General features: G+C 49.2%; 1 protein-coding gene across 4 annotated transcripts in view; it reads left to right on the top strand.

Annotated features, from left to right (window-relative positions):
* The first annotated feature begins 443 nt into the window (after window positions 1–443).
* Window positions 444–23,837, top strand: part of ZDHHC21 (zDHHC palmitoyltransferase 21) — a 274,098-nt gene continuing 250,704 nt past the window's right edge. Inside the window, exon 1 of one of the 4 annotated variants that reach the window (XM_086961399.1) lies at window positions 444–565. The gene's annotated coding sequence lies outside the window, so the exon portion shown is untranslated. Of the gene's footprint in view, window positions 654–23,837 lie in introns of all 4 variants that reach the window. The other 3 variants (XM_086961402.1, XM_086961400.1, XM_086961403.1) reach the window with 3 other exon arrangements.

Here is a 23,837-nt window from a genome sequence, read left to right as displayed (position 1 = left end):
CACGCCTTTAAAGCACTCTGCTAACCCGCCCTCTGTGATTTGTAGTTGCCGGGAAGACTTCTGAGTGACGGCTCTTGTCCCGCCCCAAAACCAAGTGTCAACACTAGACAGCATGCCTAGCACATACACTCGAACCCTGAAAGTTGGGCTACGTTAGACACGAGCTGCAGTGAAAAAGTAATTATACGTGAGACTCACCCTCCCCCTCCAACACATGCTTGAGCGGGAGTCACTTCGTTTTAAAGGCAGTTTAAAATCTTGCTATATCACAGCTGTTTTTCTTTTATTTATAATTTTGAAGTTCTGACGCACACCATGACTAATCAACGCGCGAGAGCACGGACCCGAGCCCCGGGTGCTTTCTCTGGAAGGCCGAAGAAGGCATCTCCCACCGGGCACGGCCGCTCCCCTTGCATTGTCAGGGCTGGGCGGGCACAGAGGGCGGCCCCGCCTGGCAACGATAACAGATCGCGGAAGCGGAAGCCGCTGCAGCCGGTCTGCGGCGTGCGGAAGAGCAGCACCGGGAATCGGTGAGGTGGCCAGCGGGCGGCACTGGAGCAAGCAGGTGGGGGCGCGGATACCCGTGGGGCCGAGGGAACGTCTAATACCGGTACTGTGTGCAAGAGGACTGTGTGTTGTCCAGCAATACAATGGTATGCCCCGTACCTTCGTCCTCCAGACCTACTGTCTCCCCTCTAGGTTGCTGCCAGGTCCAAATACTTTTCAGAACCCCCAATCCGGTGCCTGAGCCAAGCACAGCTCCCATGGCCAAACCATCCAGCCCATCGCGTCCCTCCTAGAGCCCATCGCGTCCCTCCTAGAGCCCATCGTGTCCCTCCTAGAGCCCACTTCGCTCCAATCAGACCCCCCTCGCTCCAATCAGACCCCCCTCACCCACACAGCATTCTAAGAACCCATCCCTCCATTGGTGTGCTCGGTACTCTTTGGGTCTGCTTGGCACTACCCGGATCACTTTGCTTTCCCTGGGTCCACTAATCTGTTACCGTTCCCACTTGACCGGAGTGGGCGTCCCTAGAATTAATTAGGGGGCACTCATTGGGCCTGAGATGAAACTGGTGATGACCCCAGTAAAGGAGGCATGGGGAGCGCTAAGCATGGGCAATGTATGCAGCTGCCCAGGGATCCGAGCACAGGTCGAAAACATGGGTCCCCTCTTGTGTGACATGCTACACTATACACCTGCTCCTCCAGTGTCCCCTCCTCCATTCGATCACACCAAAGCACTACATCAGGGGTAGTAAGCTCTATATACGTCCAATTACAAATGTCCTTTTAAAAGGAGGCGGTTTGACCTCCATGGTCCAAGGGCATGGTGACATTCCTGAGTTGCAGGGGTGGGGGAAGGAAAGCAGTGGGTGGGGAAGGGATCTGCAGCAAAACCAACAATTGTGTTGGCTCACAATGTCTGGGGCAGGGCAGCACACTTCTCTTAAAAACTTGCCCAAAGCCTTTCTTTCTCTTTCTGTTTTGTGTTGCCAGGCAACAAAAGGGCACATTTGTTCCAAGGATCAGCTGGACATTATCTGGAGAGGTGGGTTGTGGGTAGAAAGGAGCAGCCATAAAAGACTGGCATGATAGGGCAGTGTATAGCAAACCTCAGCCCCCTGGGCCTTGAAGCGCTGCATTGGTCTGCAAGGGCCAGGTATGGGGCCCCCTCTCCGGACCTTGCAGCCATTATCCAGTGCTGCAAGGCCCAGGGCTCCTCTCCTTGGCCGCAGTGATACTCTATTGATGTGAATCCCTGGGACTGAAACTCAATTGGATGAATGAGTGGAAGGGTGGATCGATTAGTGAAAGGATGGATGGAAGAGTGAAAGGGAGAATGGATGGATGTAGTGAAAGCGTGGATGGGCAGATGAATGAAAGGATAGATGCGTGAAAGGATAGATCAATGAGTCAAGGTTAAATGAGTGTAGGAATAGATAGAGGAGTAAAGGGGAGAGGGGGGGTATGGAAAAAAGGATGGGTAGATGATTGAAAGTGTAAATGGATGGATGAGAGTGAAAGGATGGATGAAATTGTAAATGGATAAGGGAAAGGATGGAGTGAAAGTGTGGATGGATGAGCAATAGGATGGATGATTAAAAAGATGAATGGCTGGATGGATCAGTGAAGGGGTGGATGGAGAGATGGATAGGTTAGGAGAAAGATGGATAGGTTTGTATATGGATGGGAAAACAGATGGATGGGCGGACACAATGGTGAAAGACTGAATGATGGAAGAACGAATGGATGACAGAATGTAAGGGAGAAATGGTGTATATCAACGGGTGGATGAAAGGATGAATGGATAGATGTTTGGATGGAAGAGACAAGAAAGCTCTTCAGGTAAGGGTTGCAATGACTTGCTTGGTGCCACAAGAGCTTTGGTTCAAAGTGTGGAGTATTTTAATTTTCTGTCTGTTCCCTTGCCTATGTGTGACATTTCTGTATTTGCCGTGTACACCCACACCCAACTGCTACTTGAAAGTTACTTTAGTAATTGTAATTTGTATCATGTTTTGTTTTAAGTGTAAGGTTCTAGAGAGCCTTACTGTGCTGTGAGCTGCGCTTGAGGTGTATAATGTGTTTGTAGCAATATGCAAGGTGTCCAAAATAAACTGTCTGTAGTGTATTCTCAGTGTCGTCTTCAGCAGCGTTGTCGAGAAAAGCACCTTTGTGAACTGTGTCAGCTAGTGCTGGCCTCCCGGTATGGTCAACTTATTGAAGCTCTCTGTAATGCCCCCATAAACAAAGTCTGAATCCCTATTTTAAGTCACACTTGCTGACACACCCAAAAAGTGCACCGTATAATTGTTCCGATACAGCAATCCCCCCTAGTTCAAAACCACAGCAAGAGCTCTTTGGTAAAATCCTTGCAGCAATGTGATGCACGCCCTTCTTAATGATTCCAAGAGTATATAAGACTAATTCACTGGGGATGAGTAATGTATCAGCTTCCAGCTCCCAGCTAAGAAATGGAGCTGTTCCGTAGTAGTCTCGAGGCAAATGGAAATTGCTGATCTTGTTTCCCTGTCCAGAGGATACAAAACCCTAAACTCACCTTTATTTCGCTATACCCATTTCCTTGATTTTTACCATAGTGATGTCATTCAATACATTTTCCGCAGTGCTTGGAATTTTTATTATGCACTAATCGGATAACTTTGATTAAGGAAATCCATATTTGTGAGATCTGTGCCTAGCTTTTCCATTCAGTGTGACTATTGTGATCCACTTAAAACAGCTTTAATATAGACAGACATTTCATTTGGGTATTTAGCTTTTTATCAGTGTTATTGATAGCCACACTATGTCACTTCAGCGATACCAATGTAGATTAAAAGTTCTGTGATGTTATTTTCTATGATGTCACTAACAAATTATAGGGTCCACACATCTTCCCTTTCGCCCGGGGCACCAAAAGTTCTAGGAATGGCCCTGGGGTCACATGCAAAGGGCCATTGTGAAAAGCGTGCGTGCACATGTATATGCACATTTGTATACAAGTGTACATTTGCGTATATATATATATATATATATATATATATAATGTGTGTGCATGACTGCACGTTGGAGCTGTAATTGGAGCTATATATATATATATATATATATATTTACACATTGACATGTGTTTATATCCATGCAGGTATATATATATATATATATATATATATATATATATATATATATATATATATATGGCTCATGTTGAGCCTCAACGAATTACTGCTTTTCAGTGAGTGCTAGTTAGATATATTAATGTGAGTTGCAAGGTGCTATTTCTGTTTTTCACCCTCCAAGAGATCATTAGATCCTCCCACTGAGTTTCCACATATTCTTCCTAGATACAACTAGCCCTTCCGGCCATACCATACCATCTGGGAACAGTGCAGCCCTCCCCAAGAGACTATGCAGACCCCACAGACACTGTGCAGCCCTCCCCCAAAGACTATGTGGCCCTCCCCTCAAGAGTATGCGGCCCTCCCCTCAAGACTATGCGGCCCTCCCCTCAAGACTATGCGGCCCTCCCCTCAAGACTATGCAGCCCTCCCCCAGAGACTATGCAGCCCTCCCCCAGAGACTATGCAGCCCTCCCCCAGAGACTATGCAGCCCTCCCCCAGAGACTATGCAGCCCTCCCCCAGCGACTATGCAGCCCTCCCCCAGCGACTATGCAGCACTCCCCCCAGCGACTATGCAGCACTCCCCCCAGCGACTATGCAGCACTCCCCCCAGCGACTATGCAGCACTCCCCCCAGCGACTATGCAGCACTCCCCCCAGCGACTATGCAGCACTCCCCCCAGCGACTATGCAGCACTCCCCCCAGCGACTATGCAGCACTCCGCGACTATGCAGCTCTCCCTCCAGCAACTATGCAGCACTCCCTCCAGCGACTATGCAGCACTCCCCCAGTGACTATGCAGCCCTCTGTCCTGAGACTATGCAGCCCTCTGTCCTGAGACTATGCAGCCCTCTGTCCTAAAACTATCCAGCCCTCTGTCCTGAGACTATGCAGCCCTCTGTCCTGAGACTATGCAGCCCTCTGTCCTGAGACTATGCAGCCCTCTGTCCTGAGACTATGCAGCCCTCTGTCCTGAGACTATGCAGCCCTCTGTCCTGAGACTATGCAGCCCTCTGTCCTGAGACTATGCAGCCCTCTGTCCTGAGACTATGCAGCCCTCTGTCCTGAGACTATGCAGCCCTCTGTCCTGAGACTATGCAGCCCTCTGTCCTGAGACTATGCAGCCCTCTGTCCTGAGACTATGCAGCCCTCTGTCCTGAGACTATGCAGCCCGTTGTCCTGAGACTATGCAGCCCTTTGTCCTGAGACTATGCAGCCCTTTGTCCTGAGACTATGCAGCCCTTTGTCCTGAGACTATGCAGCCCTCTGTCCTGAGACTATGCAGCCCTCCCTTCTCAGACTATGCCGCCTTCCCTCCTGAGACTATGCCGCCTTCCCTCCTGAGACTATGCCGCCTTCCCTCCTGAGACTATGCCGCCTTCCCTCCTGAGACTATGCCGCCTTCCCTCCTGAGACTATGCCGCCTTCCCTCCTGAGACTATGCCGCCTTCCCTCCTGAGACTATGCCGCCTTCCTTCCTGAGACTATGCCGCCTTCCCTCCTGAGACTATGCCGCCTTCCCTCCTGAGACTATGCCGCCTTCCCTCCTGAGACTATGCCGCCTTCCCTCCTGAGACTATGCCGCCTTCCCTCCTGAGACTATGCCGCCTTCCCTCCTGAGACTATGCCGCCTCCTGAGACTATGCCGCCTCCTGAGACTATGCCGCCTTCCCTCCTGAGACTATGCCGCCTTCCCTCCTGAGACTATGCCGCCTTCCCTCCTGAGACTATGCCGCCTTCCCTCCTGAGACTATGCCGCCTTCCCTCCTGAGACAATACAATCTTCCTTCCTGAGGCTGTGCAGCCCTCCCCCTGAGGCTGTGCAGCCCTCCCCCTGAGGCTGTGCAGCCCTCCCCCTTGAGGCTGTGCAGTCCTCCACCTTAGATACTATGCAGTCCTCCACCTTAGATACTATGCTTCCCTCCTCCTTAGATACTATGCTTCCCTCCTCCTTAGATACTATGCTTCCCTCCTCCTTAGATACTATGCTTCCCTCCTCCTTAGATACTATGCTTCCCTCCTCCTTAGATACTATGCTTCCCTCCTCCTTAGATACTATGCTTCCCTCCTCCTTAGATACTATGCTTCCCTCCTCCTTAGATACTATGCTTCCCTCCTCCTTAGATACTATGCTTCCCTTCTCCTTAGATACTATGCTTCCCTTCTCCTTAGATACTATGCTTCCCTTCTCCTTAGGTACTATGCTTCCCTCCTCCTTAGATACTATGCTTCCCTCCTCCTTAGATACTACGCAACCCCACTCCCTTAAAGGCTATGTAGCCCCCCCCTTTAGAGACTGCGTAGCCCTCCCCTTAGAGACTAAGCAATCCTCCTCCAGAGACTATGCAACACTTTCTCCTGAGACTGCAACACTTTCCTATGAGACTGTGCAACTAAATGCACAGAAACTATGCAGCTCTCTCCCCAGAAACTATACAGCTGTCTCTCCTGAAACGATGCAGCTGTAATTCCAGAGGCAATGCATCTCTCTCGCCAGAGACGATGCAGCTCTCTCTCCAGAGACGATGCAGCCCACTCTCCAGCCATATTTAGGCTTCTCTCCAGAGTCCATGCAACATTTCCCTCCAGAGTCAATGCAACCCCCCCCCCCCCCCCCCCCCAGAGAGGCTTTGCACCCCAACAGAGACTATGCAGTGTTCATCTCTAGAGAATATGCTGCCATACCACCGGAGAGTATGCAACCCACCTGACCCCAGAGCGTACGTAAAACCCTTCTGCTCCACAGACTATACAGCTTCCCCAGCCCTAGAGACTCTGCAAGCCTCCCAACAGAGACTATGTAGCCCTTCCCCATAGAGAATATGTCCTGGGAGGATGCAGGTCTCTGTCCTGGGAGGATGCAGCTCCCTGTCCTGGGAGGATGCAGCTCCCTGTCCTGGGAGGATGCAGCTCCCTGTCCTGGGAGGATGCAGCTCCCTCGGCAGAGGCGATGCAGGTTTCCTCGGCAGAGGCGATGCAGGTTTCCTCGGCAGAGGCGATGCAGGCTCCCTCGGCAGAGGCGATGCAGGCTCCCTCGGCAGAGGCGATGCAGGCTCCCTCGGCAGAGGCGATGCAGGCTCCCTCGGCAGAGGCGATGCAGGCTCCCTCGGCAGAGGCGATGCAGGCTCCCTCGGCAGAGGCGATGCATCTCCCTTCTCCCCGGGACGATGCAGCTCCCTCCCCCCTGGGACGATGCAGCTCCCATTCCCCTGGGACGATGCAGCTCCCCTTCCCCCGGGACGATGCAGCTCCCATCTCCTCTCCCCCTCGGGCGATGCAGCTCCCCTCTCCTCTCCCCCTCAGGCGATGCATCTCCCCTCTCCCCCCTGGGCGATGCATCTCCCCTCTCCCCCCTGGGCGATGCATCTCCCCTCTCCCCCCTGGGCGATGCATCTCCCCTTCCCCCCCCCCCCGGGCGATGCATCGGCGGGAGGGGAGATGCATCGCCCGGGGGGGGGGGAGGGGAGATGCATCGCCTGGGGGGGAAGGGGAGATGCATCGCCCGGGGGGGGGGGGGAGGGGAGATGCATCGCCCAGGGGGGAAGGGAAATGCGTCCCCCAGGGGGGGAGGGGAGATGCGTCGCCCAGGGGGGGAGGGGAGATGCGTCGCCCAGGGGGGGAGGGGAGATGCATCACCCAGGGGGGGAGGCGAGATGCATCGCCCAGATGGGGGGAGGAGAGATGCATCTCCCAGGGGGGGAGGGGAGATGCATCTCCCAGGGGGGGAGGGGAGATGCATCGCCAAGGGGTGGGAGGTGAGATGCATCGCCCAGGGGGGGAGGTGAGATGCATCACCCAGGGGGGGGGGGAGGCGAGATGCATTGCCCAGATGGGGGGAGGGGAGATTCATTACCCAGGGGGGAGGGGAGATGCATCGCCCAGGGGGGGAGGAGAGATGCATCGCCCAGGGGGGGGGAGGCGAGATGCAACGCCCAGATGGGGGGAGGGGAGGTGCATTACCCAGGGGGGAGGGGAGATGCATCTCCCCTCCCCCCATCTGGGCGATGCAGCTTGCCCCCCCCACGGGTGATGCATCTCCCCTCCCCCCCTCCTCCCCCCCCGGGCGATGTATCTCCCCTCCCCCCCCGGGCGATGCATCTCCCCTCCCCCTCTGGGCGATGCATCTCCGCTCTCCTCCCTGGGCGATGCATCTCCCCTCCCCCTCTGGGCGATGCATCTCCCCTCCCCCTCTGGGCGATGCATCTCCGCTGTCCTCCCTGGGCGATGCATCTCCGCTCTCCTCCCTGGGCGATGCATCTCCGCTCTCCTCCCTGGGCAATGCATCTCCCCTCCCCCCGGGCGATGCATCTCTCCCCTCCCCCCGGGCGATGCATCTCTCCACTCCCCCCCGGGCGATGCATCTCTCCCCTCCCCCTCCTGGGTGATGCATCTCTCCCCTCCCCCCCTCCCCCCCCTGGGTGATGCATCTCTCCCCTCCCCCCCCCTGGGTGATGCATCTCGCCCCCCCCCTGGGCGATGCATCTCCCTTCCCTCCCGGGCGATGCATCTCCCCTCCTCCCCCTGGGTGATGCATCTCTCCTCCCCTCCCCCCTGGGTGATGCATCTCTCCTCCCCTCCCCCCTGGGCGATGCATCTCCCCTCCCCCACTGGGCGATGCATCTCCCCTCCCCACCCGGGGCCATGCAGCTCCCCTCCCCACCGGGGGCGATGCCGCTCGCTGGGACGATGCGCTCGCTACAAAATTTGTTTTATTTATTTAATTGTTTACTTGCCTCCAATAATCCATATTCTGGTGTTTACTACCCCCCACCCTGCCCCTCCCCTTACGCCCCACGGAACTCCCTCCACAGGGCGCTCCTGGCACTCCAGAGTGAATGCAACCTTCCTCCCACTCGGAGGCTTTACCCCCCTGAGGCTTTACCCCCCTGAGGCTTTGCTCTCCCCTGAGACTTTGCTCTCCCCTGAGACTTTGCTCTCCCCTGAGACTGTGCTCTCCCCTTGAGACTGTGCTCCCCCTTGAGGCTGTGCTCCCCCTTGAGGCTGTGCTCCCCCTTGAGGCTGTGCTCCCCCTTGAGGCTGTGCTCCCCCCTGAGACTTTGCTCCCCCTGAGACTTTGCTCCCCCCTGAGACTTTGCTCCCCCTTAAGACTTTGCTCCCCCTTGAGACTTTGCTCCCCCCTGAGACTTTGCTCCCCCCTGAGACTTTGCTCCCCCCTGAGACTTTGCTCCCCCCTGAGACTTTGCTCCCCCCTTAGACTTTGCACCCTCTGAGATTTTGCACTCCCCAGACACTATGCAGCCCCCTCTCTAGAGATTATGCAACTTTACCACCAGAGATTATGCAACCCTCCCCTAGAAACAATGCAACCCTCCCAACAGAGACTATGCAACCCTCCCCCCAGAGACTATACAATCCTCCCTGAAGACCATGTAACACACTCACCCGAGACCGCAATACTCTCCCTTGAGACCTTGCAACCATACCCTCCGAGGCTTTGCAGCTCTCCCCCTAGAGACAATGCAACCCTCCACTCAGGACTATGCAGGCCTCACCCCAGAGACTGTCTTCTGTCCTTCCCAGAGACTGTGCCACCCTTCCTCCCAGAGACTGTGCCACCCTTCCTCCCAGAGACTGTGCCACCCTTCCTCCCAGGGACTGTGCCACCCTTCCTCTCAGGGACTGTGCCACCCTTCCTCTCAGGGACTGTGCCACCCTTCCTCCCAGAGACTGTGCCACCCTCCCGCCCAATGACTTTGCCCCCCTCCCGCCCAGGGACTGTGCCCCCCTCCCGCCCACGGGCTTTGCTACCCTCCAGCCCTGAGACAATGCCACCCTTCCTGTAAACTCTTAGATACCAGGCAATCCTCCCTACAATCTTCCCCAAGTGGCTGAGAATCCCCACCCCAACAGACTGCAAACCCCGCCTCCCAGCGACTGCCAATCCTTCCCCTCCAGAGACTGAAACCCTCACCCCAGAGTTTACTAAGCCTTCCCCCTCAGAAACAAGGTAACTATCTCTTGAGTCTACATAGCCCTCTCTGCATCCCTCCTCCCAATGATAATGCCCCTGTCCCAGCAATCTTCCCACAGTGACTACCTCCCTGGTGACTATCAATCCACAGACATTGTAAGGTTTCCCTGAAGACTACACAACCCTTACCATGTGCCCCGTCGCTCCATCTCCCTTAGATCCCTGCCTCTGCATCTCTCCTCAGAGACCGGTCTCTCCCTTCCCCCTCAGAGACCCTTCTCTCCCTTCCCCCTCACATTGCTGCCATTCTATCCCCCTCAGAGCCCCATCATCTTTACCCCCTAAGAGACCCATTATCCCCCCCAAGCCCTATAATTCCCTTCCCATTAGAGCCCTGCTGTTCCCCCTTCAGAGTCCTTGCATTCCCCACACCCTGCTCTGCTTCCCATCTCTTAAGTCCTCTTAGTTCGCTCTGAGTCCCTGCCAAGGGCCCACTCTTCTTCCCTAGAGCTCCCTCAAACTTCAGAGAGGTCCACTTACCACTCCCAGTCTTGAAGCCTATTGCCGTCCTACCCTCTCAATGCGCACAGACATGGGACTTCCCAGCACTGCCATGTGATGCTGTGAACCTTTTTATTTTATTCCAGAGCTCATACTCTCTTCCCATGCAATGACCAACTCCTTTCTTTTAAGATCCAATACTACAAAGCCACCTGCTAATCCCAGTCACAATCTTTCTCTCCCATCTAAGCTGCACAAAACCCTCTAACCCAGCTGAAAGTCTTTGTAGTCCCCCCTCCCCCCATCCCTCCCAAAGCCTCCTTGGCCGGTCCAGAAAAATCTGCCTTCCTGTAGAACTTTTCTCGGTCCTTAAAGAACTCCTCGTACCCCTCCGGCTGAGTTACGCTTCCCAAAGTCCCTTTAACCTCTCCTAGGCTTCAGGGGAGTGATGGAGGCCCCAGCTGGGAAATGCAAGGCCACATGCTGCAGCTTCTGCCAGATCCACATACTTTTCTTAGAGGCCAGCTACCATCCCAGTTCCCATACAAACATTCAGTGGTGCCTCTCGACACATTCCAGTCCCCTTTACCCCTCCCACCTGCCGGTCCCCTTTTAGTCCTCACGCCATTTTTCTCAGAGTACCCCACACTTAGACACCTAGTCACCTCTAAGACATTAATCGCTCTTTCCTATTTTCCCCCTGCTAGACCATCTTACCCTTTCTGACTCCATTCATATCATCCTAGATCCCAATCACCCCATCAAAGACCAGCACACAACCTCCCTGGAGGCTGTTTGCATCTTTGCATCCCTCCTAAACACATTCACAGATCCCACTTCCAACCCTATCTCACTCCATCCTAACCCAAACCTAGACTCCATTTGCCTGCTGCTTGACTCTACTCTGCTTCCCCACAGACCCATGCCCTCACCACATCTTCAACAAAGCAGATTCAATCATAGCACCACACCTCCGAGACGTCATCAACTGCTCCCTCAACTCCGCCACCTTCCCGGAAAGCTGGAAACACACCGAACTCAGCGCCCTTCTGAAAAAACCCACAGCTGACCCCACCGAACTCAAAAACTACCGCCCCATCTCGCTCCTTCCATTCCCGGCCAAAGTCATCGAGAAAGCCGTCAACAGCCAGCTCGCCGCCTTCCTCGAAACCAACAAATCACTTGACTCCTCACAGTCCGGCTCCGAGCCAAACACAGCACCGAGACCGCCCTCATCGCAGCAACAGACGACATTCGAACTCTACTGGACAATGGAGACACAGTCGCCCTCATCCTCCTCGACCTCTCCGCAGCCTTCGACACAGTCTGTCATAGCACCCTGTTACAACGCCCCAGAAACATCGGAATCCAAGGAAAAGCACTGGAATGGATCACCTTGTACCTTGCCGGAAGAACTCAGAGAGCCCGCCTTCCACCATTCAAGTCAGAGGCCACTGAAGTCATTTGCGGCGTGCCACAAGGATCTTCAATCAGCCCCACCCTCTTCAACGTATACATGAGCCCCCTCGCGGCCATCGCACGCCAACACAACCTCAACATCATCTCCTACCCTGATGACACTCAACTGATCCTCTCACTCACCAAAGACCCTAACACCGCCAAAACCAACCTACATGAAGGAATGAAAGAAGTTGCCGAGTGGATGAAGCACAGCCGTCTGAAACTGAATTCAGACAAAACAGAAGTCCTTATCTTAGGTACCTCCCCCTCCGCCTGGGACGACTCTTGGTGGCCAGAGGCCCTTGGAAAAGCACCCATCCCGACGGACCATGCACGGAACCTGGGCGTCATCCTGGACTCCTCACTCTCGATGACCAGACAAGTCAACGCCGTTTCATCATCTTGCTTCAACATTCTTCGCATGCTCAAAAAAACATTTCGCTGGATCCCCACCGAAACTAGAAAAACGGTCACCCACGCACTGGTTACAAGCTGCCTGGACTACGGAAACACCCTATACGCCGGTACCACCGCAAAACTTCAGAAAAAACTCCAACGCATCCAGAACGCATCAGCCAGACTCATACTAGACATCCCGCATAAAGACCACATTTCTGATCACCTGAAAAACCTCCACTGGCTCCCCGTCAACAAGAGGATAACATTCCGCCTCCTAACCCACGCACACAAAGCACTTTACGAACTTGGACCCGAATGCCTCAACACACGACTTTCCTTCTACACCCCCTCCCGCCAGCTACGCTCTTCCAACCAAGCCCTTGCCGCTGTACCTCGCATCAACAAAACCACCATGGGAGGAAGCTCCTTCTCCTACCTGGCGGCTAAAACATGGAACTCACTTCCCATTCACCTTCGCCTCACTCAGAACCACCTAGCATTCAGAAAGCAACTTAAAACCTGGATTTTCGACAAGTAATTCCCCACCCTTCTTCAAGCGCCTTGAGACCCTCTGGGTATGTAGCGCGCTATATAAATTATTTGACTTTGACTTTGACCATGTGATTGTGATTGGGTTCTTATATAGCGCGCTACCACTCCAAGGAGTATCTTGTGTTGATGTTGTATGGATTTCCTCAGTCAAAGCTGCTTGCCACTCCAGCTGGAGGTGATTCTCTATCTGGGGCGTCTGGACACTTGCATTGAGCAAACACTTGAGGACCTCTTTCTTCAGAGGGCTTAAGTCATTCTCTGTCTCTGGGGAAATGCATTCACAAGGAGGGCCTTAGTTCTGAATAGAAGAGCTGGGATAACCCATGGGGGTGGTGTCGGCTTTAGTGTATGGTGTTAAACAAGAAAGCTACATGCTGGTAGTGTGCTATGAATCTTGGTTTACCAAGGAAGCCAGCTGTTTCTGTTTCCTAAATACCGCCTACAAATGATCTTTCTGGAGACATTCCCCTTGATACTTTTAGTGCGTGCACCTTAGCACGATGTAAATTACATCATGTATTATCCATTGTGTGATTTCGTTCAGATTATCTCGAATGTACTTTGTCGAGTGCAAGAGCTTTATCACGCTTTATGTATGTGATTTACTTGCATTTAATTCTTGTCCTTCGTGTGTATGCGATGCCGGACTAATGATACCCGCGACAGAGGCGCATGTAGAGATGGTAGAAAGAAAGTTTAACTTTCCTGGCGTGTCACAAAAATGCTTTCCACTTTTCAAGAGGGTATAAGCTAATCCAAGCTCATTGGCTGGCAGTTTTATGGAGGGTGGCGCAGTTTTATTTATCGTGTACATCTGCCCCCGGTCACGACTGGAAAGTTCACTTCCATGTGCTCTTTGGTTCCCACTCGCCGTCAGTACCCCCTCCAGATTGTACACTTTGTGAGCTGGGCTATAATTAAGGTTTCCATATCTATTATTCATGCCCTTCGGTTTCTGTTGCTATGCAATTTTCTCATGAAATGCTAATTTGTCTGAGCTTTCTTCTAACTCTGCCCAAAGACGGGATGCGGCAGCAGCGGTTGCATGGGTGGGATCCTGTCCCTTTGTTAGTCGGTTGTACCTGCTGGGCTGTCCTCGCGCCGCTACTAGGAGGGTAACGCCAAAATGGTGGATGTGTGTTTTTTTCTGAAACCCTTGCATGCAACCTGTCTAAAACACGTGCATGTATTCAGTGAAATTTTGAGACAAGCGACTCCGTTTTCTTTGGATCTAATGCTAGAATTCAGAGTTGGATAATTCTCTGGTCTTGGTCATCAAGTCTTACAAGTCAGTGTTTTCAGGAGTTTTTTTTTTAAAAAAGTAGTATTTATCTGTAATCAATTCAGAAGAGATGGCCTTGAAATAGATTTGCTGTCTACCTGTCGGTGTATATTATTATTTATTGGAGCTGTTTTATTTATTTGTATCTTCCTAAGTATATTTGGGATATAGTTGTCTGGATTCCCCATTAATATAGTTCATATATTAAAGCGACCAGCTACGGACAATATCCAACAGAAGTGTCCCGTGCCTTTGCATTTTGAAATCATGTGGTAATAGTAGTCTGAAAGTAATAGAATTGGTAGCAGTGAGCACCATTTTACTAGTTTCATACTCTTTGTGTTGTGCAGTTTACAGAGGATTCAGGGCATTAATCTCCCATGGGTTGGTAGAAGCAGAGGGAATGCTTGTTGGTGGGACTTTCTAGCCTCCATGTTATTCCAGGAGCTAGAGTAGTTTATTGAGTGAACTGCAGTTCCCTGTTGAGAAGTTCCACCAGTCAGTCGGTATGCAAAGTTGTCGATGGATTGAACGCCTTGAGTCATCCGAGACCGTAACTCTTGTTTTTAAGGATGGTTAAGCATGGCCATAGATGCATTCATTAATCTATGTTTTACTCTATTTTGGTGTTGGGAGCCGCTAGTCATCTCAAAATATTTTTTCCCCCCAGAAAAATAAAGAAGCAGCACTTGCAAAATTGGTGAAGAAAAATATAAGGATGTACTTGCAGAAACAAACTTAGTGTGCTGTAAGGCCAGGTGTCGGGATTCAGGTTCTTTTCTGAGAACGATAGAATTTTTTATCCGACTGAGTAAATAGTTTCCTGATCATTGCTGGCCCATCATCTCCATGTGTTTGATCTGAGCCTTGAACATTCATTAGTCACTGACTTTTAAGTAGTGAATCACTTCAGTGACTGCATCGCGCAATCTCTTCAAGTGGCAGGCTGGAGAAGAATGACAGTCTCATTATTAGACATGAGAGTTAGCATAGGATAGCGGACAGCTGTTAGGGCCTTGTGGAGATCTGTATGGACAATATGTCATGTTGCAAAGTAAATCAGTCAGAAGGCAAGTTTGCAAAAATTGGTTAGAGTTATGCCTGCTTGCATCCCTGAAAAGGTCCAGATGTTTAAATGTTATTTCTACTGACTTGTTTCAAAATTGACTTTTGAAGATTTGCGTGTCTTTCTGAGATTGCATTTCTAGATGTATTATAAGCGCATTGAACGTGTTTTTTCTTCTTATTTGGACTCTAGCCAAGCCTCGTAAATGGATAGCTTCACCATTTTATCCAGTCTGGTGCAATCTTCAGTCCTTTTGTTTGCCATGTTGTTTGCCTCTCTTTACAGGTCACATTCCTTCCATCTTGGTGGTGGTGGTCAACCACCATTACAGCTGGATTTGCATTTTGCAGGTCACCTAGAACTAAGCAGAGCATTCCTTTGAAGAAGTTGATAGGTTGCAAATTGACACAGTGACATAACGACCCCCCTTGGGGTAGGGGGGGGGGGGTGGCCCAAGCTACAGGGGGCCCTTCCGGCACTGCATGGACAGTGGGGCCCCCTGGCCTGAAAATTCCTGACTGGGTCTGGAGTGGTGGGGATGGCCCACTCCATGATCTTTGCGGGGGGCCCCCTCAAGTTTCATTACGCCACTGATCCAGCAGGACTCTGCTTTTCAGTTTTGGGAGAGCGATTATAGCAGCATCATTAGGTTAGGTAGTATAAAATGTGAAACTACAAACTGGTGAAAGTAAGAGGCATCTGAAAGTTATCAATGGAATTTCTATTCTACATCTTTATATACTTTTGTATAAAATCTTTCATAAAGTCCATTGAGATAATAGACACTTTCAGAGTTCTGTGCCTTTTGCAGTCCACATGTTCAGTGTTAGTCTGGCAATACCAGTGCTTCTTTGGTGGCGAGGGAGGTGAGGAAAGGGCATGACTTGTAGAGCTTCACAGCTTAACCAGAGCCATAAGACGTTATGGGAGGACTTGCTGACGGTGGGTGCTACCCACCAGACCTGGAGTGGAGGCCTACGGCGCTACACTGCCTGAGCATGCAAATCCCTTGGACGAAGCAAACACAAGGAGATGATGGACGGAGCACTGAAACTTTTCAGACCCTCACCCCCAGTCACAGATCTGGGTTGAATCCATCATCATTCTTTAGCTCACTCCGCCACCCCAGTTCAGACCCCGCCATATGCAAATCAGTCTTGACCCTGTGTCTCACGGGAACAGTCCAGCCCGAACTGCCAAGCCAGGTCTTCCCTGGACCCGAAACAAGCATCCTGGGACAGGGTTCGTGGTAACACCCCTCATCAGCGAGGCTAGCTTGAATCCAGTGGCAAAGTGAGCAAGAGACCCACATCAGAGCATACACTGCCAACTTAGGGCAAATAAAGCAAACACAAAGAGCTAATGGACGGAGCCTTGAAACTTTACAGACACTCACCCCCAGTCACAGATCTGGGTTGAATCCTTCATAGTTCTTTAGCTCACTGTGCCACACCAGTTCAGACCCAGCCATATGCAAATCCCTTGGGCGGCCAGAGAGCACTGTTGAATTGAGGTGAACTTCACGATCTCTACCTGTACTGAACCAGTGGAGCAGAGGCGACTCATTTCATTGGAGCAGCAGAAATAAGAAATATAATATGGGAGTTTCTTTAAACCCACTGGAGGAACTCAAAAGGCTGACCATCGCGAACCTACCCTGCATATTTTGCAAGGTGAAAGGATTTCATTCAAAGAGACATGCTTTTGGTGCGATCAATAACTTTGCTGCTTTTGTTGTTCAAAGCTAAAAGGGACAGCATTTGAACTGTGGTGCATGCTTCTAAAGCAAAGATGCTAGTACTAAATGAAAATGCGACAAACCCTTGAGCCATAGCTGGGGAAGACAGAAGCTAGTGTTGGCACCTTAGAATGGGAGGTCAGTGATTTCAACTCTTCGGTGCTAAAAGTGGAAACAGATAAAAGATGTCTTGCAGAAAACAAGCTGTGTATATCCTCCAAAACAGAATATTACATGAGATGGGAAAGGACATGGGATCATTGGTACAGCTGCTTGGGGATTTTAGAGATCCCAATAGAATGGGTTCAAATGATTTTCAGGCCACAGTGGAAACTATATGACGTGCTCTGTGTGGAACCCAACCAAAGCCGAGTTTGCCGTACAGCCCGCCCCCGATAACAAAAGTTTACAGGCTCTTTAGAAGGGGCTCTAGTTCTAGGAAATATGTTGATGGTACTGTGATGGTGATCTTGTGAACTTCTGTCTTGTGGGGGTAATCCTGCTGGAGGCAGTTAAGCAGGGAAGTAATTAGTGTAGTGGTCATCATGTCTTCTTGTTCTCCGACTTCAACCCTGCTTATCTGGCGAGAAAGAATGCTGCATTCATCATAAAGAGAGTGCCCTGTGGTCTCCATGTGTATGTACCCATCAGATGAGGTTGAAGATGGACTGTCAAGGAAAGTGATGATCCTTTGGAGAGGTGGTATCTACCAGGGCGATCCTAGAGAAATTCGGGGGAAAAGAGTTAAGAAATGTAGGCCGTGAATTATTGATTGTTACAGAGGTGATGGCCTGGAAGAGGTTTGGTGGTTTGTAAGTGTGTTTCACCTGTGTCACTTCCCCAGGTGAATGAGCAGGACATTGGATGAGTTTCCTTTAGTTGTCTTTGGTTCCGCTAAGGTTGCTTTAAATTCCGCCAGCAATGTTGGTATTTGATTATGTAATACCTGTTTTAATAGTCCTAATAGGAATAGTTAAACCCTTAAAATACATTACTGCAACTCTTCAGAACATATCTTCTTGCCATAAATGCACCCTCCGCTCTAAAAAAAATTGAAGGAAGCTTACTGAATTCCTTCTTTAAATCCAATATATTTTTCATTTAAGGGACAAAATCTATAGATTTTCTTATTCAAAGGGCAGCAAGACTCAGTAGATTTGGCACTCACTAAAGCGATCTAGCTGTGGAAAGAAACCTGAACGTAAACAGGCTTCGAGGCAGCATAATAATCCCTACGATAATGGGTGTCTGGACAGAGCTAATAGGACTTTAATGACATCAATGAATTCTGTTAGCCTTCATGCCGCAGGGTGTTTTCGGTTCTGTTTATAGCGATACGACAAACCATAGTAACTGGCAACCGAGCCCTGCCCTTAGTTTTTGTGAACAGATGAGAAGTTTTTACTTAAGCTTTAGGGGTGAATTTGGTAAAGTGGGCTTCTAAGACCCATAGCTGTGGAAACAGCCTGTACATCGTGGCCATTAACACGCAATATCATTACCACACATCCATAACAACGCAAATGCCTGTACTATGCATGTCTTTACCACGCTAAATTTTACCACGCATATGCCTTTGCCATGCATTCCTTTCCAACAAAAATGCAAGTGTTTTCCAGGTTAGTATAAAGTATAAAGTATAAGTATAAAGTTATATATATATATATATATAGGCATTTTTAGGTTTTAATGTAGTTGAGGGTATTTGGGTGACAAGGGCATATTTAGGGTTTAAGGTGGGTTGGGGTATTTAGGTGGCAAGGATATTTTTAGGGTTTGAGGTGAGTAAGGGTATTTCAGTTACAAGGGTATTTTTAGTGTTTAGGGGTGGTTGAGGGTATGGGTGGCTAGGGTATTTTTAGGGTTTAATGTAGGTTGGGGAGATGCTTCGCATCAAAAGAATTTGCAGTGATGAGAGGGAGTGCACTAGAGCTATGGATGAAAGCCGTTTGCGCTTTTTGGCACGTGGATATTCAGCTAATACGGTCACTAGGGCCATGGAACGAGCCAATAATCTGATCAGGGCAGAGATTCTAGTGCCCAAATCTAAGAATGTTGTTGAGTCAGATACAGTACCCAAAGATAGCTCTAGAGTCGTGGTTACTTACAACCAGCAACATAGGGAAATCAGGCGGATTTTCAGCCGCAACTGGAACCTAGTGACGGGGGACGCCGTCATTGGGGGTTCAGTGGGCAGAAGGCCAGAGTTTTCCTTTAGGAAATCTACCTCCATGTCAGACAGGCTAGTGAAAAATCATTTGGAACCCCTAACATCTAAGACCTTTATGAATTTGAGGAAAGGGTTTCTGAAATGTTCCAGCTGCAAAGCCTGTAAAAATGGATGCAATACAACACGATATCTCATTCCTTTCAAGGAAGATCCAGTTCTGATAACTAAACAGTTATCTTGCAAAACGGAGTTTGCCGTTTATGTGCTGCAGTGCCCCTGTGAACTCAGGTATGTAGGGAGTACCCGGCTGCCGGTTCACAGGAGAATACTGCAGCACTTGAGGGCAATCACCAATAAAGAACAAGCCTACCCTGTGGCACGCCATTTTCAGGCGGTACACGGGAGTGATCCCAAACATCTTGTCTATTTTGTTATAGATTGTGTGCCACCCCTGAAGAGAGGGGGTAATAGGGATGGGCTGCTCAGGGTACTTGAAACTAGGTACATCTTAGAACTCAACAGTCGTGCCCCTGGAGGTCTTAACGCCAGTGAGGACCTATACACTTGTTTGTAGTTCATTTCAAGAAAATACGGTGTGCCTATACCATAGCTGGTCTTAACCATACTGTTTAGTTACTAGAATAGACTGTTCCAAATTCATAAATTGCAAAATTTGCAGTCAATATTATTGTTTTGCATTTTTTGGTTGCTGCCGTGTATTTACATCTGTCAGATTGATAAATATGAAATAGGGAGGGGCTCTTCCCTTTTAAAAAAAACTGAGATACTTGCACTCAATCACTTTTAATATATTCTTTATTTGCAATTTTTGCGATGATGGCTGCTCCTTGTTACAAGTTGGGATTTTGATATTTTCAAATATGTGTGTTTACATATGGTCTTTTGCTTACATACAGCACATGACACTTTACTGGAAATTCCCACTTGGGATATATTCTTTGAACGTTTTTTCAAAAAGGGTTAGTGAAACATTGTCCTCTTGTAAATCATGAAATTTAACAATGGTTTTAAATGAATTATATATTTATATATTTATATGTATATATTTATGAAGTTTTTTTGTACATGTTATTTATTTGCGTATTTGCACATGTATATACTTCGGTTTATTTACCCACTATGGGTTATATTCAAGATGGAACAGGATTATACAAAATAACGATAGTCCTTCTGTTGTTTCCATGTACCCTTTTGAAAGAATGCTATGGTTGAAATGTGGTGGTTACAATTTAGTCCACCGTTTGTGTCTATGACTAAATGGATAAAATCCCATGTAACTTTGCGATCACATCATGTGATCAAGACAGTGGATACTGTCGAAACGCGTAATGGCGGGCATGCTGAGCGAGATTTGAGCTGAAATAAAATCACACTTGTTTGGCACCAGTTCTGGGTTCCTCTCTTCGTTTGTCCATAGCTGTGCAGGATTTTTGCAGTCTTTGTGGATTTGGGACGAGTTCGCTTGAATATATATATATATATATATATATATATATATATATATATATATAGGCATTTTTAGGTTTTAATGTAGTTGAGGGTATTTGGGTGACAAGGGCATATTTAGGGTTTAAGGTGGGTTGGGGTATTTAGGTGGCAAGGATATTTTTAGGGTTTGAGGTGAGTAAGGGTATTTCAGTTACAAGGGTATTTTTAGTGTTTAGGGGTGGGTGAGGGTATGGGTGGCTAGGGTATTTTTAGGGTTTAATGTAGGTGAGGGTATTTGGGTAGCAAGGGTATTTGTAGTGTTTAGGGTGGGTATTGGTATTTGGGTGGCAAGTGTGATTTTAGGGTGTAGGGTGGGTCAGGGAATTTGGATGGCAAAGGCAATTTTAGGGTATGTAGGTGTATTTGGGTGCCAAGGGTATTTTTAAGGTTTGGGGTTGGTAGGGTTATTGGTGTGGCAAGGATATTGTTAGGATTTAGGGTTGGTGATAGTATTTGGGTGGCAATTATATTTTTAGGGTTTATGGTGGGTAGGGTATTGGGGCAAGGGTATTTTCATGGTTTAGGATGGGTAAGGGTGTTTGGGTGGCAAGGGTATGTTTAGGGTGGGTAGGGGTATTTGGGTGGCAGGGTATTTTTAGGGTTTATGTTGGGTAGTGGTATTTGGGTGGCAAGTGTATTTTTAGAGTGGGTAGGGTATTTGGATTTGGTTGGCAAGGGTATTTTTAGGTTTTAGGGAGGGTAGGGTTTAGTGGTCGATAAGTGTGTATACACGTACATATATATAAAATGGCTTTTATACTTACCTGCGAAATACTTGCATTTTTATTGTAAAGGCATGCGCGTGGTAAAGGCATGCATTGGGAAGGCATATGCGTTGTTATGGAAGCGTTGTAATGGCATGTGTGGTGCCATCATACAACCCCCCCCAGCTGAGCATGAATTATCTCAGTCAATGGCTTCCAAAGCCTTTCGGTTACTAGAAGCAACCAGGCCTCAGACTGTGACTGAACCTGAGTATACGGCTTGGAAGTGCTGGTTTCAACAGCCAGCGCCCTCTTAGTGTCACTCAAGAGAGCCGGGGCCATTTTTAGAGCGGCGCTGTTGAAATCTTATTTTGAAACCTCAAACTGTAATAGAGGTAGTAAATGACTTAATGCTGTACGGCGGTGGTGCAGTGACGGCCCCATTTCCTTCCACCTTGCTCAACAACGAACGTGGTCTCTGAATGAAATCGTATATCGTCTAAGTATTTTCCCACGTGGGCCACCTCAGTTCCTAAAGTCGTGAACCCGGCATCACGCTCCAGGCGCGCCTTGCCATCAACCGTGGCAGCCTGCTGAACAAGTCTGTGAGCTGAGAAAGGATCACAGTGCCGTTTCCTCATTCTCAAGTCTTCGTGTGACAAAAGCGTTCTCTTGCTACCTTGGTGTGGGGACACCCTCTTATTTCCAGTAGTCTAACGCCATTCCTGTTTTTCTAGCTTCACAGAAACGTTTCAGAAAGTAGAAGTGTAATCCACGCCTTAGTATGGATTGCAGAGTGCGTGTGAACTCGTAATGCTAAGAATAAAGACTGAGGCCTCGTTGATTCAGGGGTCGTTGAACTACTGAGACTCGAGCACCTGTTTTGTACATTTGAAAAAACAAGGGGGCCCTATCCCAAAGGAGGATGAGATGTGGTGTAACGGCCAGAGCTGCCGATTTTGTAACTGAGGAACCAGGTTCGAACCTTGGGTAGGCTCAACATCATGTGATCGTGGGCAAACCACTTGATGCAACCTGGTGCTCGTGTAAGGCGCCCTAATTCCCTTGAGTCGTATTTTTGCGCCATATTAAAGTGCAAACAAAATCAAACAAGCAGTCGAAAGTATTTTTTATTTTTCATGCCAGGAATTAAGAAAAAAAAGGGTTCCTGGCATGCATAGTAAAATAACTACTGCAGATGTCTCTGCCCCACCAAGTGCATAGAATTTTGGAGCAGTAACTCCCACTTAAGGGCGCGTTACCAGGTGTGGTTTGCCGTGGGGGTCAAGGTGTGCTCACCAGGCATCTCGGATGTTTCTGTGGAAACCGGGTCTGGTGGCTCAGTGGACTAATGCAACCACTGCAGGGGCCTGTGTTCGTCCTCATGGTCACAGATTCAAATCCTGATGGGTCCACTGAGCCATTCATCCATCTGAGGTCAAAAAAATGAGTACCATTGAGTTGGGCAACAATAAACATCTGTTATTCAGCACCAAGGTACCCCGTTAGGGTTGACCGTGTGCTTTACAAATACACATGTTATTTTATGTGGTGCCTGGTCATCATTCTGGGCCCTTTGCAGAATGAGAACCTGTTTGAAAATGTTCTTTTGAGAAAAGGAAGGGCTTATCCAGCATTTGGCACCTTCTAGTGTTATAGTCGCGTTAGCCGTCTCAAATCTATAAATAGCATTTGAACATGAGATTGGAGCCTGCAAGTGTGAAACCTAAGGAACAAACGACAGTCCCTTTTCCAACTTGCCTCCCTCACCCCAACAGGCCTGAAGCTGAAAAGTGTATGTTTGTAGAAATTCCCCAACAACTGTCCAATCACTTTCCACCCTGAAAATGGTTAGAGATGTATTCCAGCCAAAGGCTGGTGAAACCTCACCAGGTGGGCAAGGGGTACAGATCTCCTTCAGATTTGGTGAGTAAAAGATTTCTCTAAGGGATGAAATGATTTCCTTGCAGATGGGAAAAAATGTGCATGTTTGCCGGAGGCTCCATTCTCCTGTGCAGTTCTGCACTAGAGCGCCACACAGCAGGAACAGGAGCCCCTGGGAATAGTCCTATGTCATTCTCAGTAGTACGCCCTGAAACCTGCACCAGGCACAGGTTTCCAGGCTTGCTACTGGGAATGATTGGGAATAGCAAAAAGAAGAAGAAAAGAAAAGTTCAGACGGAGATGGTGATCAGAGCACATAGTTTTCTGTTCTTTATGCGACTACAGCCCAAGGTTCGTGTCATACTGTACCTTGGAGCTAGATTAGCCCCGGTAGACTTCTGCAAAGTACAAATATGCATTTTAGACCCAGTACAGTGTGTTCTATTTTAACGTTGCACTGAGGTATGTAATGACCCCCCCCCCCCCCATCCTGGAAGGGAGCAGAAATTGTGGCTGTGTTAAAGAAATAGGGTGGGCTGGGGACATCCAACACTTCATAGGCCGAACTGATGCATTTTTAAAGTATTTGTGAAAGGTCTTGTAAGACTTCAGGCAGCAATGAAGAATAAGAACATATTTTTTTCTTCCAGGAAAGGTTTCATGAAGGGCTAGGGAAGCACATAATCATTCTGATATATTGATCGTAGGGAGTTAAGAGTTTCCTCGAGTTTGTGAACCGGCTTAATAAACAGGCGCTTAAAGGAGCTGGAATAACCAACCCTTATTCAGGCTCTTTACTGCTTTTTCATCCAGACAGTGACATCATGGTTAGAGGTAGGCGGTCTGGGGATTGAAGTAATATTTCCCTGTTGAAACCGCTATGTGCTGGGTCTGCATGCTGAAGCCAACTCTGTTTACCCTACTTCGCAGTGATCTCTGGAGCCCCTCTTGACATGCATATGGTGGGACAGGTCCCTAACCCCATCCCATACTTTGATGAACGCTTTTTCACAT

Source organism: Lissotriton vulgaris, chromosome 3_1 (genome assembly GCF_964263255.1).
Source record: "Lissotriton vulgaris chromosome 3_1, aLisVul1.2, whole genome shotgun sequence".
Lineage (NCBI taxonomy): Eukaryota > Metazoa > Chordata > Amphibia > Caudata > Salamandridae > Lissotriton > Lissotriton vulgaris.
The sequence above is the reverse complement of the archived record's forward strand: the minus strand, read 5'-3'. Positions and strand labels throughout refer to the sequence as shown.